This window comes from Lissotriton helveticus, chromosome 5_1 (assembly GCF_964261635.1).
Source record: "Lissotriton helveticus chromosome 5_1, aLisHel1.1, whole genome shotgun sequence".
Classification (NCBI taxonomy): Eukaryota; Metazoa; Chordata; class Amphibia; order Caudata; family Salamandridae; genus Lissotriton; species Lissotriton helveticus.
Window position 1 is genome coordinate 1,745,032,050 of NC_136065.1, and position 15,820 is coordinate 1,745,047,869.

Below are 15,820 nucleotides of genomic sequence, written 5' to 3' on the forward strand. Positions count from 1 at the left end.
CATTTCACAATTGTAACACTTCATGGTAGCACAACAAAGAATTACATGCGCGTGCGCTCCATATGTGTGATTGTGATGCACCCCAGCAAATACAATTTGATTTCTGCTAACTCGCTGGGAGCGGGACATGCGTTAAAGAGCTCAAGGCAGCTCATTCTCCTAACCAGGTGGGCAGTCCCCCAATTTCATCATGTTATGTTATGTTATGTTATGTTATTCATACTTATACCGCGCACAGCTGCCCCAGCGAAGGGGCGTCCTGCCGCTTTAACAAGGTACACAAAACACAACACTGAAAAAGGACCAGAAATAAGAGGCCACCGAACACAGTTAAAACTAAGCAAATAGAATAGTCTTGATGGCGCGTCTAAACTGGAAGAGGTCATCAAGAGCCCGGATATGAAGAGGGAGAGAATTCCACCACTTCGCCGCTAACACTCGAAAAGAGCGGCCACCCGCTCTACTCAGCCTAAAGCGCGGAACCGCTGCCAGATCCTGACCTAAGGATCTGAGGGTTCGCGAGGGTGCATACGGCACCAGCAGGTTCTCCAGAATTTGAGGTGACGTACCCTTGAGGATTTTAAACGCAAGGCAAAGTATCTTGAATTTGATCCTCTGATTTACAGGGAGCCAATGGAGAGAATGCAGCGATTTAGAGACCGAACACCGCCTTGGCAGACCTATCACCACTCTGGCTGCAGCATTTTGAACTCGCTGAAGCCGGGTGAGTTCCAACTGATTAATCCCCGCCAAAAGTGAGCTGGCATAATCCAGCCGGGACAACACTGATGCTTGAACCACCAGTTGCCTGGTGGGTGCATCAAAAAATTTAAGGATAGGTCTTAAACCTCTAATGATGCTATAGCAAGTAGCCGCTACCTTTTTGGTGTGACAAATAAAACTGAGGGTCGGATCAAGCCTAACCCCTAGATTTTTTATTTCCGATGCTGGAGAAGGGGTCACACCCAGTTCAGAGGGCCACCACCTGTCACCCCACAACTCCGCCTGCTTGCCGACCACCATAACCTCGGTCTTCTTGGTATTTAACTGGAGACAGTTGGAATTCATCCAGTTGGCCACTGGCCGTAATCCGTCACAGAACCTGGGAGCCTCCATATCTGAGTTCCCGCTCAACGTGACCGCCAGCTGCGTATCGTCTGCGTATGATACCATCGTCAAGCCCCATTGCTTGACGACCGCAGCCAGCGACCTCACGTAGAGGTTGAACAGAGTGGGGTTTAATGATGAGCCCTGTGGGACCCCCATGTCCAACGGATAGGATTTAGACTTGCCAGGCGGGATCGCAACCTTAAAGGACCGCTCAGTAAGAAAAGAACGGAACCAACATAAGGTGGAGCCCGTGACACCCACTTCTTCTAGTCGCTGGAGCAAGATCCTGTGTGAGACAGTGTCGAACGCGGCACTAAGATCTAATAGCAGTAGTGCCGCCGTCCGACCCGCGTCAAGCACAGACCCAAGGTGTTCGACCATAGAAAGTAGGGCCGTCTCCGTGCTGTGGCCCGCACGGAAACCGTTCTGGGTGGGATCAAGAATGTTAGCCCTGGTGAGGTGGTCTGCAAGAATTCCGTTCACATGGGCCTCAGCAACTTTCGTAGCCTAAGGAAGCAAGGAAATAGGGCGGTAGTTCTCGGGTTTAAGGGGGTCAAGGGTAGCCTTCTTCAAAATAGGTGTAACTACAGCCTGCTTCCACCTAGTGGGGACTACACCTGAAGAAAGAGAGAGATTGATCAAGGAAAGCACCGGAGTGCGACATAACGGCGACATATTCCTAGGCTGAGCCGGTTTCATCGGATCCGCAGGGGATCCTGACTTAATTTTGAGGCTCAGAGAGTCAAAAGCCTCCATTGACAGGGAGGGCAGAGTAGTAAGAGACTCACATCCTCCCAAGGTACCACTAACCCGCTCCAAGATAGGGGAGCCCGTTGAGAAAGTTCGATAGATGGCTCGTACTTTCTCAAGGAAAAAGGAGGCCAGACCTTCACAATGGGAGTCCGAACATATTTCCGCCGCCATTGCCCTCTTAACCATCAGGTCCTTTAGAACCTTAAAGATGAGTTTCGAGGGGTTCGAGCTGTTCTGAAACTCTTGAGCATAGAAGGCTGCTCGTGTTCTACACACCGCCCTGAGGTAAGTTTTGATTTTAACAAGGTAGCAAGCCTTCAGTTCAGGATCAAACGATTTCCTCCACATCCTCTCAGCCTGTCTGCAGGCTTTTTTTAGATACGCTAAGGAACTGTCATACAATGGACTAGGCTCTTTCGAACAACACTTAGACCATACCAAGGGGATCAAAGAATCAAGGGCATGAGTGATCCACAGGCAGAAAAGATCATATCCACGGTCAACATCAGTGAAAGGGCCCAACAGTGCCTCCTCCAACAGATGGTAGAAGTCCTCCAGTCTCAGTTTGTTCCAATGTCGTCTGAGAGCTATTCTATCCTGGGGTATTAAAGGAGGTTCATATATGGGACATATCATTTTCACTAGCATATGGTCTGTCCAGGCAATCTGGGTGGGGCAGAGAACCCTAACTCCCTCTAAGTTAGTGAAGAAGGGATCAAGGATATGCCCACCCCTATGAGTAGGAACTCCTTTTTGCCTTGCTGTTGCATGACACTGCCGAATCCCCTAATCTCCCACTGACCTTCTGTGCCTTCCGCGGACCTGCCCGCCTGACTCCCGCTGCCCTGCCGCTCTTTGTCCATCTTGAGCGGGGCCGCCGAGTGGAGACCGGCGAGGGGTGGACTACAACACCCAGAAGCCCTATCAGCGAGCCGCGTCATCTGCAAGCGCCAGGAGGCGCTTAAAAGTAACCCCAGCACGATCGAGAGGGGGAACTCCTTTTTGCCTTGCTGTTGCATGACACTGCCGAAGCCCCTAATCTCCCACTGACCTTCTTTGCCTTCCGCGGACCTGCCCGCCTGTCTCCCGCTCCCCTGCCACTCTTTGTCCATCTTGAGCGGGGCCGCCGAGTGGAGACCGGCGAGGGGCGGACTACAACACCCAGAAACCCTAGCAGCGAGCTGCGTCATCTGCAAGCGCCAGGAGGCGCTTAAAAGTAACCCCAGCACCATCGAGAGGGGGAACTCCTTTTTGCCTTGCTGCTGCATGACACTGCCGAAGCCCCTAATCTCCCACTGACCTTCTGTGCCTTCCGCGGACCTGCCCGCCTGTCTCCCGCTGCCCTGCCGCTCTTTGTCCATCTTGAACGGGGCCGCCGAGTGGAGACCGGCGAGGGGCGGACTACAACACCCAGAAGCCCTAGCAGAGAGCCATGTCATCTGCAAGCGCCAGGAGGCGCTTAAAAGTAACCCCAGCACCATCGAGAGGGGGAACTCCTTTTTGCCTTGCTGTTGCATGACACTGCCGAAGCCCCTAATCTCCCACTGACCTTCTGTGCCTTCCGCGGACCTGCCCGCCTGTCTCCCGCTGCCCTGCCGCTCTTTGTCCATCTTGAGCGGGGCCGCCGAGTGGAGACCGGCGAGGGGCGGACTACAACACCCAGAAGCCCTAGCAGCGAGCCGCGTCATCTGCAAGCGCCAGGAGGCGCTTAAAAGTAACCCCAGCACCATCGAGAGGGGGAACTCCTTTTTGCCTTGCTGTTGCATGACACTGCCAAAGCCCCTAATCTCCCACTGACCTTCTGTGCCTTCCGCGGACCTGCCCGCCTGTCTCCCGCTGCCCTGCCGCTCTTTGTCCATCTTGAGCGGGGCCGCCGAGTGGAGACCGGCGAGGGGCGGACTACAACACCCAGAAGCCCTAGCAGCGAGCCGCGTCAACTGCAAGCGCCAGGAGGCGCTTAAAAGTAACCCCAGCACCATCGAGAGGGGGAACTCCTTTTTGCCTTGCTGTTGCATGACACTGCCGAAGCCCCTAATCTCCCACTGACCTTCTGTGCCTTCCGTGGACCTGCCCACCTGTCTCCCGCTGCCCTGCCGCTCTTTGTCCATCTTGAGCGGGGCCGCCGAGTGGAGACCGGCGAGGGGCGGACTACAACACCCAGAAGCCCTAGCAGCGAGCCGCGTCATCTGCAAGCGCCAGGAGGCGCTTAAAAGTAACCCCAGCACCATCGAGAGGGGGAACTCCTTTTTGCCTTGCTGTTGCATGACACTGCCGAAGCCCCTAATCTCCCACTGACCTTCTGTGCCTTCCGCGGACCTGCCCGCCTGTCTCCCGCTGCCCTGCCGCTCTTTGTCCATCTTGAGCGGGGCCGCCGAGTGGAGACCGGCGAGGGGCGGACTACAACACCCAGAAGCCCTAGCAGCGAGCCGCGTCATCTGCAAGCGCCAGGAGGCGCTTAAAAGTAACCCCAGCACCATCGAGAGGGGGAACTCCTTTTTGCCTTGCTGTTGCATGACACTGTCGAAGCCCCTAATCTCCCACTGACCTTCTGTGCCTTCCGCGGACCTGCCCGCCTGTCTCCCGCTGCCCTGCCGCTCTTTGTCCATCTTGAGCGGGGCCGCCGAGTGGAGACCGGCGAGGGGCGGACTACAACACCCAGAAGCCCTAGCAGCGAGCCGCGTCAACTGCAAGTGCCAGGAGGCGCTTAAAAGTAACCCCAGCACCATCGAGAGGGGGAACTCCTTTTTGCCTTGCTGTTGCATGACACTGCCGAAGCCCCTAATCTCCCACTGACCTTCTGTGCCTTCCGCGGACCTGCCCGCCTGTCTCCCGCTGCCCTGCCGCTCTTTGTCCATCTTGAGCGGGGCCGCCGAGTGGAGACCGGCGAGGGGCGGACTACAACACCCAGAAGCCCTAGCAGCGAGCCGCGTCATCTGCAAGCACCAGGAGGCGCTTAAAAGTAACCCCAGCACCATCGAGAGGGGGAACTCCTTTTTGCCTTGCTGTTGCATGACACTGCCGAAGCCCCTAATCTCCCACTGACCTTATGTGCCTTCCGCGGACCTGCCCGCCTGTCTCCCGCTGCCCTGCCGCTCTTTGTCCATCTTGAGCGGGGCCGCCGAGTGGAGACCGGCGAGGGGCGGACTACAACACCCAGAAGCCCTAGCAGCAAGCCGCGTCATCTGCAAGCGACAGGAGGCGCTTAAAAGTAACCCCAGCACCATCGAGAGGGGGAACTCCTTTTTGCCTTGCTGTTGCATGACACTGCCGAAGCCCCTAATCTCCCACTGACCTTCTGTGCCTTCCGCGGACCTGCCCGCCTGTCTCCCACTGCCCTGCCGCTCTTTGTCCATCTTGAGCGGGGCCGCCGAGTGGAGACCGGCGAGGGGCGGACTACAACACCCAGAAGCCCTAGCAGCGAGCCGCGTCATCTGCAAGCGCCAGGAGGCGCTTAAAAGTAACCCCAGCACCATCGAGAGGGGGAACTCCTTTTTGCCTTGCTGTTGCATGACACTGCCGAAGCCCCTAATCTCCCACTGACCTTCTGTGCCTTCCGCGGACCTGCCCGCCTGTCTCCCGCTGCCCTGCCGCTCTTTGTCCATCTTGAGCGGGGCCGCCGAGTGGAGACCGGCGAGGGGCGGACTACAACACCCAGAAGCCCTAGCAGCGAGCCGCGTCAACTGCAAGCGCCAGGAGGCGCTTAAAAGTAACCCCAGCACCATCGAGAGGGGGAACTCCTTTTTGCCTTGCTGTTGCATGACACTGCCGAAGCCCCTAATCTCCCACTGACCTTCTGTGCCTTCCGCGGACCTGCCCGCCTGTCTCCCGCTGCCCTGCCGCTCTTTGTCCATCTTGAGCGGGGCCGCCGAGTGGAGACCGGCGAGGGGCGGACTACAACACCCAGAAGCCCTAGCAGCGAGCCGCGTCATCTGCAAGCGCCAGGAGGCGCTTAAAAGTAACCCCAGCACCATCGAGAGGGGGAACTCCTTTTTGCCTTGCTGTTGCATGACACTGCCGAAGCCCCTAATCTCCCACTGACCTTATGTGCCTTCCGCGGACCTGCCCGCCTGTCTCCCGCTGCCCTGCCGCTCTTTGTCCATCTTGAGCGGGGCCGCCGAGTGGAGACCGGCGAGGGGTGGACTACAACACCCAGAAGCCCTAGCAGCAAGCCGCGTCATCTGCAAGCGACAGGAGGCGCTTAAAAGTAACCCCAGCACCATCGAGAGGGGGAACTCCTTTTTGCCTTGCTGTTGCATGACACTGCCGAAGCCCCTAATCTCCCACTGACCTTCTGTGCCTTCCGCGGACCTGCCCGCCTGTCTCCCGCTGCCCTGCCTCTCTTAGTCCATCTTGAGCGGGGCCGCCGAGTGGAGACCGGCGAGGGGCGGACTACAACACCCAGAAGCCCTAGCAGCGAGCCGCGTCATCTGCAAGCGCCAGGAGGCGCTTAAAAGTAACCCCAGCACCATCGAGAGGGGGAACTCCTTTTTGCCTTGCTGTTGCATGACACTGCCGAAGCCCCTAATCTCCCACTGACCTTCTGTGCCTTCCGCGGACCTGCCCGCCTGTCTCCCGCTGCCCTGCCGCTCTTTGTCCATCTTGAGCGGGGCCGCCGAGTGGAGACCGGCGAGGGGCGGACTACAACACCCAGAAGCCCTAGCAGCGAGCCGCGTCATCTGCAAGCGCCAGGAGGCGCTTAAAAGTAACCCCAGCACCATCGAGAGGGGGAACTCCTTTTTGCCTTGCTGTTGCATGACACTGCCGAAGCCCCTAATCTCCCACTGACCTTATGTGCCTTCCGCGGACCTGCCCGCCTGTCTCCCGCTGCCCTGCCGCTCTTTGTCCATCTTGAGCGGGGCCGCCGAGTGGAGACCGGCGAGGGGTGGACTACAACACCCAGAAGCCCTAGCAGCAAGCCGCGTCATCTGCAAGCGACAGGAGGCGCTTAAAAGTAACCCCAGCACCATCGAGAGGGGGAACTCCTTTTTGCCTTGCTGTTGCATGACACTGCCGAAGCCCCTAATCTCCCACTGACCTTCTGTGCCTTCCGCGGACCTGCCCGCCTGTCTCCCGCTGCCCTGCCTCTCTTAGTCCATCTTGAGCGGGGCCGCCGAGTGGAGACCGGCGAGGGGCGGACTACAACACCCAGAAGCCCTAGCAGCGAGCCGCGTCATCTGCAAGCGCCAGGAGGCACTTAAAAGTAACCCCAGCACCATCGAGAGGGAGAACTCCTTTTTGCCTTGCTGTTGCATGACACTGCCGAAGCCCCTAATCTCCCACTGACCTTCTGTGCCTTCCGCGGACCTGCCCGCCTGTCTCCCGCTGCCCTGCCGCTCTTTGTCCATCTTGAGCGGGGCCGCCGAGTGGAGACCGGCGAGGGGCGGACTACAACACCCAGAAGCCCTAGCAGCAAGCCGCGTCATCTGCAAGCGCCAGGAGGCGCTTAAAAGTAACCCCAGCACCATCGAGAGGGGGAACTCCTTTTTGCCTTGCTGTTGCATGACACTGCCGAAGCCCCTAATCTCCCACTGACCTTCTGTGCCTTCCGCGGACCTGCCCGCCTGTCTCCCGCTGCCCTGCCTCTCTTAGTCCATCTTGAGCGGGGCCGCCGAGTGGAGACCGGCGAGGGGCGGACTACAACACCCAGAAGCCCTAGCAGCGAGCCGCGTCATCTGCAAGCGCCAGGAGGCGCTTAAAAGTAACCCCAGCACCATCGAGAGGGGGAACTCCTTTTTGCCTTGCTGTTGCATGACACTGCCGAAGCCCCTAATCTCCCACTGACCTTCTGTGCCTTCCGCGGACCTGCCCGCCTGTCTCGCGCTGCCCTGCCGCTCTTTGGTCATCTTGAGGGGGGCCACCGAGTGGAGACCGGCGAGGGGCGGACTACAACACCCAGAAGCCCTAGCAGCGAGCCGCGTCATCTGCAAGCGCCAGGAGGCGCTTAAAAGTAACCCCAGCACCATCGAGAGGGGGAACTCCTTTTTGCCTTGCTGTTGCATGACACTGCCGAAGCCCCTAATCTCCCACTGACCTTATGTGCCTTCCGCGGACCTGCCCGCCTGTCTCCCGCTGCCCTGCCGCTCTTTGTCCATCTTGAGCGGGGCCGCCGAGTGGAGACCGGCGAGGGGTGGACTACAACACCCAGAAGCCCTAGCAGCAAGCCGCGTCATCTGCAAGCGACAGGAGGCGCTTAAAAGTAACCCCAGCACCATCGAGAGGGGGAACTCCTTTTTGCCTTGCTGTTGCATGACACTGCCGAAGCCCCTAATCTCCCACTGACCTTCTGTGCCTTCTGCGGACCTGCTCGCCTGTCTCCCGCTGCCCTGCCTCTCTTAGTCCATCTTGAGCGGGGCCGCCGAGTGGAGACCGGCGAGGGGCGGACTACAACACCCAGAAGCCCTAGCAGCGAGCCGCGTCATCTGCAAGCGCCAGGAGGCGCTTAAAAGTAACCCCAGCACCATCGAGAGGGAGAACTCCTTTTTGCCTTGCTGTTGCATGACACTGCCGAAGCCCCTAATCTCCCACTGACCTTCTGTGCCTTCCGCGGACCTGCCCGCCTGTCTCCCGCTGCCCTGCCGCTCTTTGTCCATCTTGAGCGGGGCCGCCGAGTGGAGACCGGCGAGGGGCGAACTACAACACCCAGAAGCCCTAGCAGCAAGCCGCGTCATCTGCAAGCGCCAGGAGGCGCTTAAAAGTAACCCCAGCACCATCGAGAGGGGGAACTCCTTTTTGCCTTGCTGTTGCATGACACTGCCGAAGCCCCTAATCTCCCACTGACCTTCTGTGCCTTCCGCGGACCTGCCCGCCTGTCTCCCGCTGCCCTGCCTCTCTTAGTCCATCTTGAGCGGGGCCGCCGAGTGGAGACCGGCGAGGGGCGGACTACAACACCCAGAAGCCCTAGCAGCGAGCCGCGTCATCTGCAAGCGCCAGGAGGCGCTTAAAAGTAACCCCAGCACCATCGAGAGGGGGAACTCCTTTTTGCCTTGCTGTTGCATGACACTGCCAAAGCCCCTAATCTCCCACTGACCTTCTGTGCCTTCCGCGGACCTGCCCGCCTGTCTCGCGCTGCCCTGCCACTCTTTGGTCATCTTGAGGGGGGCCACCGAGTGGAGACCGGCGAGGGGCGGACTACAACACCCAGAAGCCCTAGCAGCGAGCCGCGTCATCTGCAAGCGTCAGGAGGCGCTTAAAAGTAACCCCAGCACCATCGAGAGGGGGAACTCCTTTTTGCCTTGCTGTTGCATGACACTGCCGAAGCCCCTAATCTCCCACTGACCTTCTGTGCCTTCCGCGGACCTGCCAGTCTGTCTCCCGCTGCCCTGCCGCTCTTTGTCCATCTTTAGCGGGGCCGCCGAGTGGAGACCGGCGAGGGGCAGACTACAACACCCAGAAGCCCCAGCAGCGAGCTGCGTCATCTGCAAGCGCCAGGAGGCGCTTAAAAGTAACCCCATCACCGTCTCGCGGGACGCCGGGCGAAGCCCGGGCAAATGGCGGGCCCTCTGAGGACCTCAGAGGACGAAGAGGTCGGGTCGGGTGCACCCCCCTAACAGCATCATTTCTTCATCACGTAGGATCTTTGACTTTGTTCATGGTTAACGTTTAATCCTTTTGGTATTATATTAGAAGGCTACTAGCCCCGCACTACACCGTCCTGCGATTACTGGGTCCTTGTAATATTAGATCCACCTAGGATATTTACATAGATACCAGCATGTCTACCAGAGGTAGTAGAAGCAAGACAGCTGCGGGAGGGGTATCTGTTATTGGACCTATTGACAACTTTATAACAAGGACTAATGAGGCAATTGACCTCAGCATTTCGCTTCTCGAGCGTAGGGTCTCGCAAGATCTAGAACTTGCTAAGCGTAGGGTTTCGCAGGATTTAATAAACGCTAAACGCTCTTCTCTTGGGAGTATTATATTAGCAAGAACCCCAGTAAACCCCAAAAATTTACAACCAGTTTTACCCGCAATATTCAAGCTGACCTTCACACCATACCTAACGAGATTAACTTATCGGCAACTGATCCCCTAATTGATTGTGACACTGACTTAAGCAGCGAACTGGAAAGGACACCGGAACTAAGTTTAGACTTTACACCAGAAATAGTAGAGGAAAACAATGAGATGCACTCTAGAGCTAGGCAAGAGGGCGCTATTCGGAAACAAACAAAACAAACGACTAAACCCATTCCTCCCGCTGCTAGAAAACGTAATGTAAGAAAAGGACAACACATGAAAGGCACAACCAAACATCTTGTTGCCAATGGAACAAAACCATCTACAGAGACACCAAGTGAAGCTACTCAGGGGAATTCCCATGTGCATGTGGATAAGCCGGACGCAACCACAGCAAACGATCAACTAGTCGAAAGGTTTGGCGATCTTTTGGGCATCTTTATGTCGCCAATCGAATCTAGGCTTGCCCGTATTGAGAAACAGCTAGCAGAACTAACAGCCTATAATAAAAAAGCTCCCAGTGCCATGCCTATAATTAATGCAGGTCCAAAGACAAGTACCAGTAAACCCACATCCTTCAAACCTAAAGCTATCCCAGTTCTAGACACTGCAACAAAATCAAAATCTGTCGTTTCTACAAGCAGAGAAACTGGCACAAACAACTCTCCCCCAGCAAGTAGCTCTATTCCTAGCACCAATACAAAAACCCAGATTACAAACACGCAGGCAGGTAAGACGCACACAACATCCCATAGCGTGAGAAAGACACCTAACCATACCAGTGACACAATGCCAACTTTTCAAAGGCCCCAGATGTCATACGATCCACCTTATAACTCAAGGCAGATTCCCCCACGCATTAATCTGCCACCCGAGTGTGGGGCCTATGGCTGGTCTTGGTTAATGTCCCGATACTTAGGCATGACCAAGAGGAAACTTCTTCCTCACTGAAAAACAAGACTTTACACTGGTTGATAGCCAATTGTAACTTCCCGATGGAATGCTCGGGAGAAATTAATCACACCCAGAGAGTAGGATGGATAGGTCCTCTGAAGAAAAAGTTCGAGGGGGACTGTATAACTGTTAATTTCAAGAACCCGCAATGGGCCGAAAAAACCTTGGCCAGGGCCCCCTCCCCCTCTGTCTGGGAATTTAACACCACTCTTCTCCCCTTGGGCTATTTCTATAGACATCTGATTACCACCCATCCCAACATGGTACCTAATCCGATTACTCCTTTCTTTGATCAACATCAGATTACTAAAAGCAATTCTCCTTTCTTATATCAGTACCCCAAATTCACTTATCCGAATGGTCTTGCACAACAGCATCGAGCCCAAACTCATTCACACTTCACAACCCACCCTTATTTGGCTACAATGCCACACAAAGAGCATAGAGATGCTCGATGGCACCAAGTTGCTGCTGCACCAGGCAACTCTTATAGTATTCCAATCCAAAACAGATTTAGTGCACTGTCCAATCTGGACTTTAATGATTGACATAAACACGACCAGCCCGAAGGGGCAATTATGGACACATCAATCACGAGGGGACCTCTTATATGTAATACCCCAGACAGAGTGGAGAAAGATATAACATTTGTTTCGAGTAAACACTCTTCTATCGCCTCCTCGCTATGTTGCTCGGGTGATTTGGCTAATTTATTACCAGTCACTTCCAATTCTAGCCCAGTGGACAATTCGACGAACACACCAATCCCTTCTAGTCTCAACCTACCTACTTTCCAAGTACATATAATGTTTTGGAACATAGCCGGTCTGTTTGCTAAACAGACGAACCCTAAATTCCTGAATCAGGTTAACCTGAGCAATATTATCTGTCTCCAGGAAACTTGGGCTATCGACCCAATACACATAATGGGGTACAAGACCTTTTTCTCTGCAGCTAAAAAATCATCTTCTGGAAGAAGTAGTGGTGGTCTAGTCACCTGCATCGCAAACACTTTGAATAACGAGGATATTTTACCTCTAAAACTGAAAGAGAGCTATCAGTTAATAGTTCTAAAGAGAACTAAACAGAAGATTTACGTTATAGTAAACTTCTATAACAACTTGAATGTAGACGACTTGTTGTACCTTCTTTCAGAGATTTCCCTAGTCCTCCAAGATCTGCAAGCACAGTACATCAAGAAATCATGTACAATAGTGTGGGGTGGTGACTTCAATCTCCACTTATGTAGAAATAACAACACTGATAAGTGTGGAATTGAAGAGGATGATGGCAACAGTATAACACACTTTTTACACTCGATTGAGGGCGAAAAAATGAATGAGATCATGACGGAATTGGAACTGGGTTTCGCTAATGAGTTATGGACCTCCCCAGTAGCCTTTACGCCAACATTCAATGGCAGGGGATTAATGAGCCTGATAGATTACGTCTTGATTTCATCATCCAAAGGCCCAGACATCGAACTATTTGGAGTAATTAAAAACCCACTGAGCGATCATTTCCCAAACACCATCACCTTTCGCGATTCAAAATCCCAAAAAACCCCCGATATAATGAAAATTTTAGACCAGCAACAACTCGAGTTAGGATCTTTGAATGGATATACCCTAAAATGGGGAAACATTGATAAAGGAGCTGCAACCGCAAAAATAGTCAGCCAAAGTCAGACAGACATTATAAATTGTCTAGACCTTAGGACAAAACCTAGTGATGTCCTGACCAGCTTTACCATCATTTCTCAAAATATTAAGAAAGTACTCACTAGATCATGTAAACAAAAAAATCAGGCGAAAAATGGCTGGTTTAGTCCAGCATGTACCAAAGCATACTCGAAATTAAAGAAAGCACTAAGTAGGGGTAAAAGAGACAGAGGGGAGGTTATTAGATTAAGGAAAGAATATGACTTAGCCTTAAAAATCAGAAAACAAGAGATAAAAACTGATCTATGGGAGTGTCTTAGTAAAAGTACGGAACTAAAAGATAGTGCAACTTTCTGGCAAATAGTCAGATCTCCCTTCCTAACAGATAAAGAGGACTTACCATCCATCGACGTTGCAATCAGCGACCATGAATGGGTGAATTATTTCTCCAAAGTCTTCAGTGAAGGGAAAACATGGGGTACGGACTACGTAGATCCCCTGAACCAGGTTATCTACCCAATAACACACTTTTCAAATGACGAGGTACAAAAAGCATTAAAATCGTCGAAAACAGGTAAAGCCCCAGGCCCAGACGGGGTCCCTGTCGATATATTCAAACATGAAGTAGATCTTTGGTCCCTGTTACTTACAAATGTCCTAAATGCCACCAAAGAAGAGGGCCTAAAAAAATCTTGGAAAACATCAATACTGGTCCCTATATTCAAAAAAGGGGACCGAAATTGCCCTTCCTGTTATAGAAACATTTCACTCCTGGATTCGCTCGGGAAGATGGCAGGTCGGATTCTTCTCGAGAGACTCCAGGAGTGGACAACTACTCAGAACATCATCTCGGTAATACAGTACGGATTCCGAGAGGGGCTAAGTACAGTAGACCAAGCTCTGAACCTGTCCTTATTGGCAGGGAAATATGTGGAGGCTAAGGGGACTGCGCTCCATATGGTGTATGTAGATTTATCCGCAGCATTTGATTGTGTAATACACTCGAGGCTGTGGAAAATCATTTTAACAATGGGAGTTGATCCCTCGGTCGTAGACTTCCTTCGGGAATTGTACACTGGAACAACAGGAAAAGTTAGATTTGGAACCAAAGGACAACTCACTGAAAGTTTCAGGGTGGAAAAGGGGGTCAGACAGGGATGTGTGTTGGCCCCCTTTCTTTTCACCCTTTATATAAATGGGCTTGAGGCCGCTATGTTAGAAGGAAGTAAAGATCTCCCCTCAATTGGTCGTCGGCAGATACCTGCCTTGTTATATGCCGACGACGCGGTTATTTTAGCTAGAATTCCTGTTCAGTTGCAGCGAGCACTAGATAGATACTGTGCTTTCATGATGAGTCTAAATCTGACCCTGAATGTAAAAAAAACTTTCACCATGCACGCGGGGAAAAAAAATGTAAATACTAGAAGACTGTTTGTAAAAGGCAAAGTATTAGACAGAACCGCAACATACCCATACCTGGGAATTGTCATCGATGAAAAATTTAAGTGGAAGGCAGCGATTAATGCAAGGAAATTGGCTTTCCTAAGAGCAACTACAGCATTAAAATCGTTTGCACAAAGACTGGGTCAGAGACCACCATTAGAAATGTTAAAAATATATAACGCAAAATGTGTTAGCACCGCCACGTACGGGTCTGGGATATGGGGTCTTGCAAATGTGGATGAACTTAAAAAAATAGAAAACTCTTTTGTAAGATACCTACTTGGAGTATCAAAGAGTTCCTCCACATATGCCTGCCACTTAGAGTTGGGCATAGACTATCTATCAGACACCATAAAAACCCAGCCAGTAATGTTGTGGCGCCGAATTTGGGTAACTGAACAATGTCATCTAACAAGATCAATCATACAAGACATCCAGACACTTGACCATTGTGGAAGGATAAAATGGTTAGCATATGTCAAAGCCTTATTAACAGACTTGGGGTATGAATTTTTTTTTACAGAGCCACTGTCCATAAATGAGATTTCAAAGGCGGATCTAAAAAAAGCATGCTTGGCACATTTGCGCCAGGTACGCCTGCTAAAAGAGATAGAGAAACCCTCTGTTCAACAGGGCTTATTAGTACAGACTGTGTTTTCCATAGAACCATATTTGACGTTCAGATTAACTCAATTTGAAAAATTGCTGCTGACACGTTTCAGACTTAATATGTTTCATTTAATGGTCCTTTTTCCCACTCAAAATGAATGGTCATCAAAATCAATCCCATGTCCTTGTGACTCTGTTTCGAAAGAGTCGACCATACGTACAACACTTTTTTGTAAATTTTATATAGCACCACGGAGGTGCTGGCTACTGCCTATACTGAAAATCTGGGGCCTGCGCCAATGCCGTCCTACATATTTGGCGCTTCAGTACCTCGACGACGAAATAACAGCAAAAGCAATGGCGCGCTTTCTTAAATTCTGTGTTCGCCACCGTTCAAATCTTTAACAAAGATGAGTCTTTATATTCGCAGAACAGAGGCCTGATGAAGTTACTGTAAAAATTGCATGTAAAGGTAATAACTTCCTGAACTGTGACTTTTGTACAATCTGGTTCTCACTGTATAGTAGTAACTAAATTTTAAAATCTTTTTAATTGTTTTAATAATTGAGAAAATTGTGTAAAATGTATTTTATGAACTTTTATGGTATTTCTATAATTATGAAAAACCGAATAAAGTTGGTTTTGATTTGATTTGATATGAGTAGGAGATATGACCAGCTGGGAAAGTTGCAAGGCCTCTAAATCAGCCAAAATGCTACTAATGGAAGGGGTGGTCGTACAGTCAAAATGAAGGTTGAGGTCACCGAGAACATTAAAATTAGCACATCCTAGTGCCTCCGTGCTAATTAAATCCGGGAGAGCAGCCCTAAAAGCAGAGTCACATCCTGGAGGGCGATATATTAGCAAGCCAGAAAAGGTAAAGTGATGGCTGATCGAGACTTTAAACAGAGCGCTTTCACATCCTGGGAGTTTTAAGACCTTCCACTCGTACGGATAGCACGATTTTATGGCCATCGCAATTCCTCCCCCCCTAGTGGCACGATTAAGTGAAAAGATGGAGTATTCTGGGGGGAAGGCCAAATTAAGGATGGAAGTATCCGTATCCTGCAGCCAAGTTTCAGTCAGAAAAAACAGGTCGGGAGATTGATCCTTAAGGAGATCATATATCTCCTGATGATGCTTTACCAGTGATCTAACATTTAAATTCCAAATGCAAAGATCCCGTAGACCTACCGTTCTTTTATGTTGTGATGGCAGTTCCAACGATCGAATAAGAGAAGGAGTATCTAATGTCCATCCTCCACATGTGCATAGGTACGGACCACATAGTGGGCCCACAGGCGGGTGCTCACAATTAACAATCCGACCCC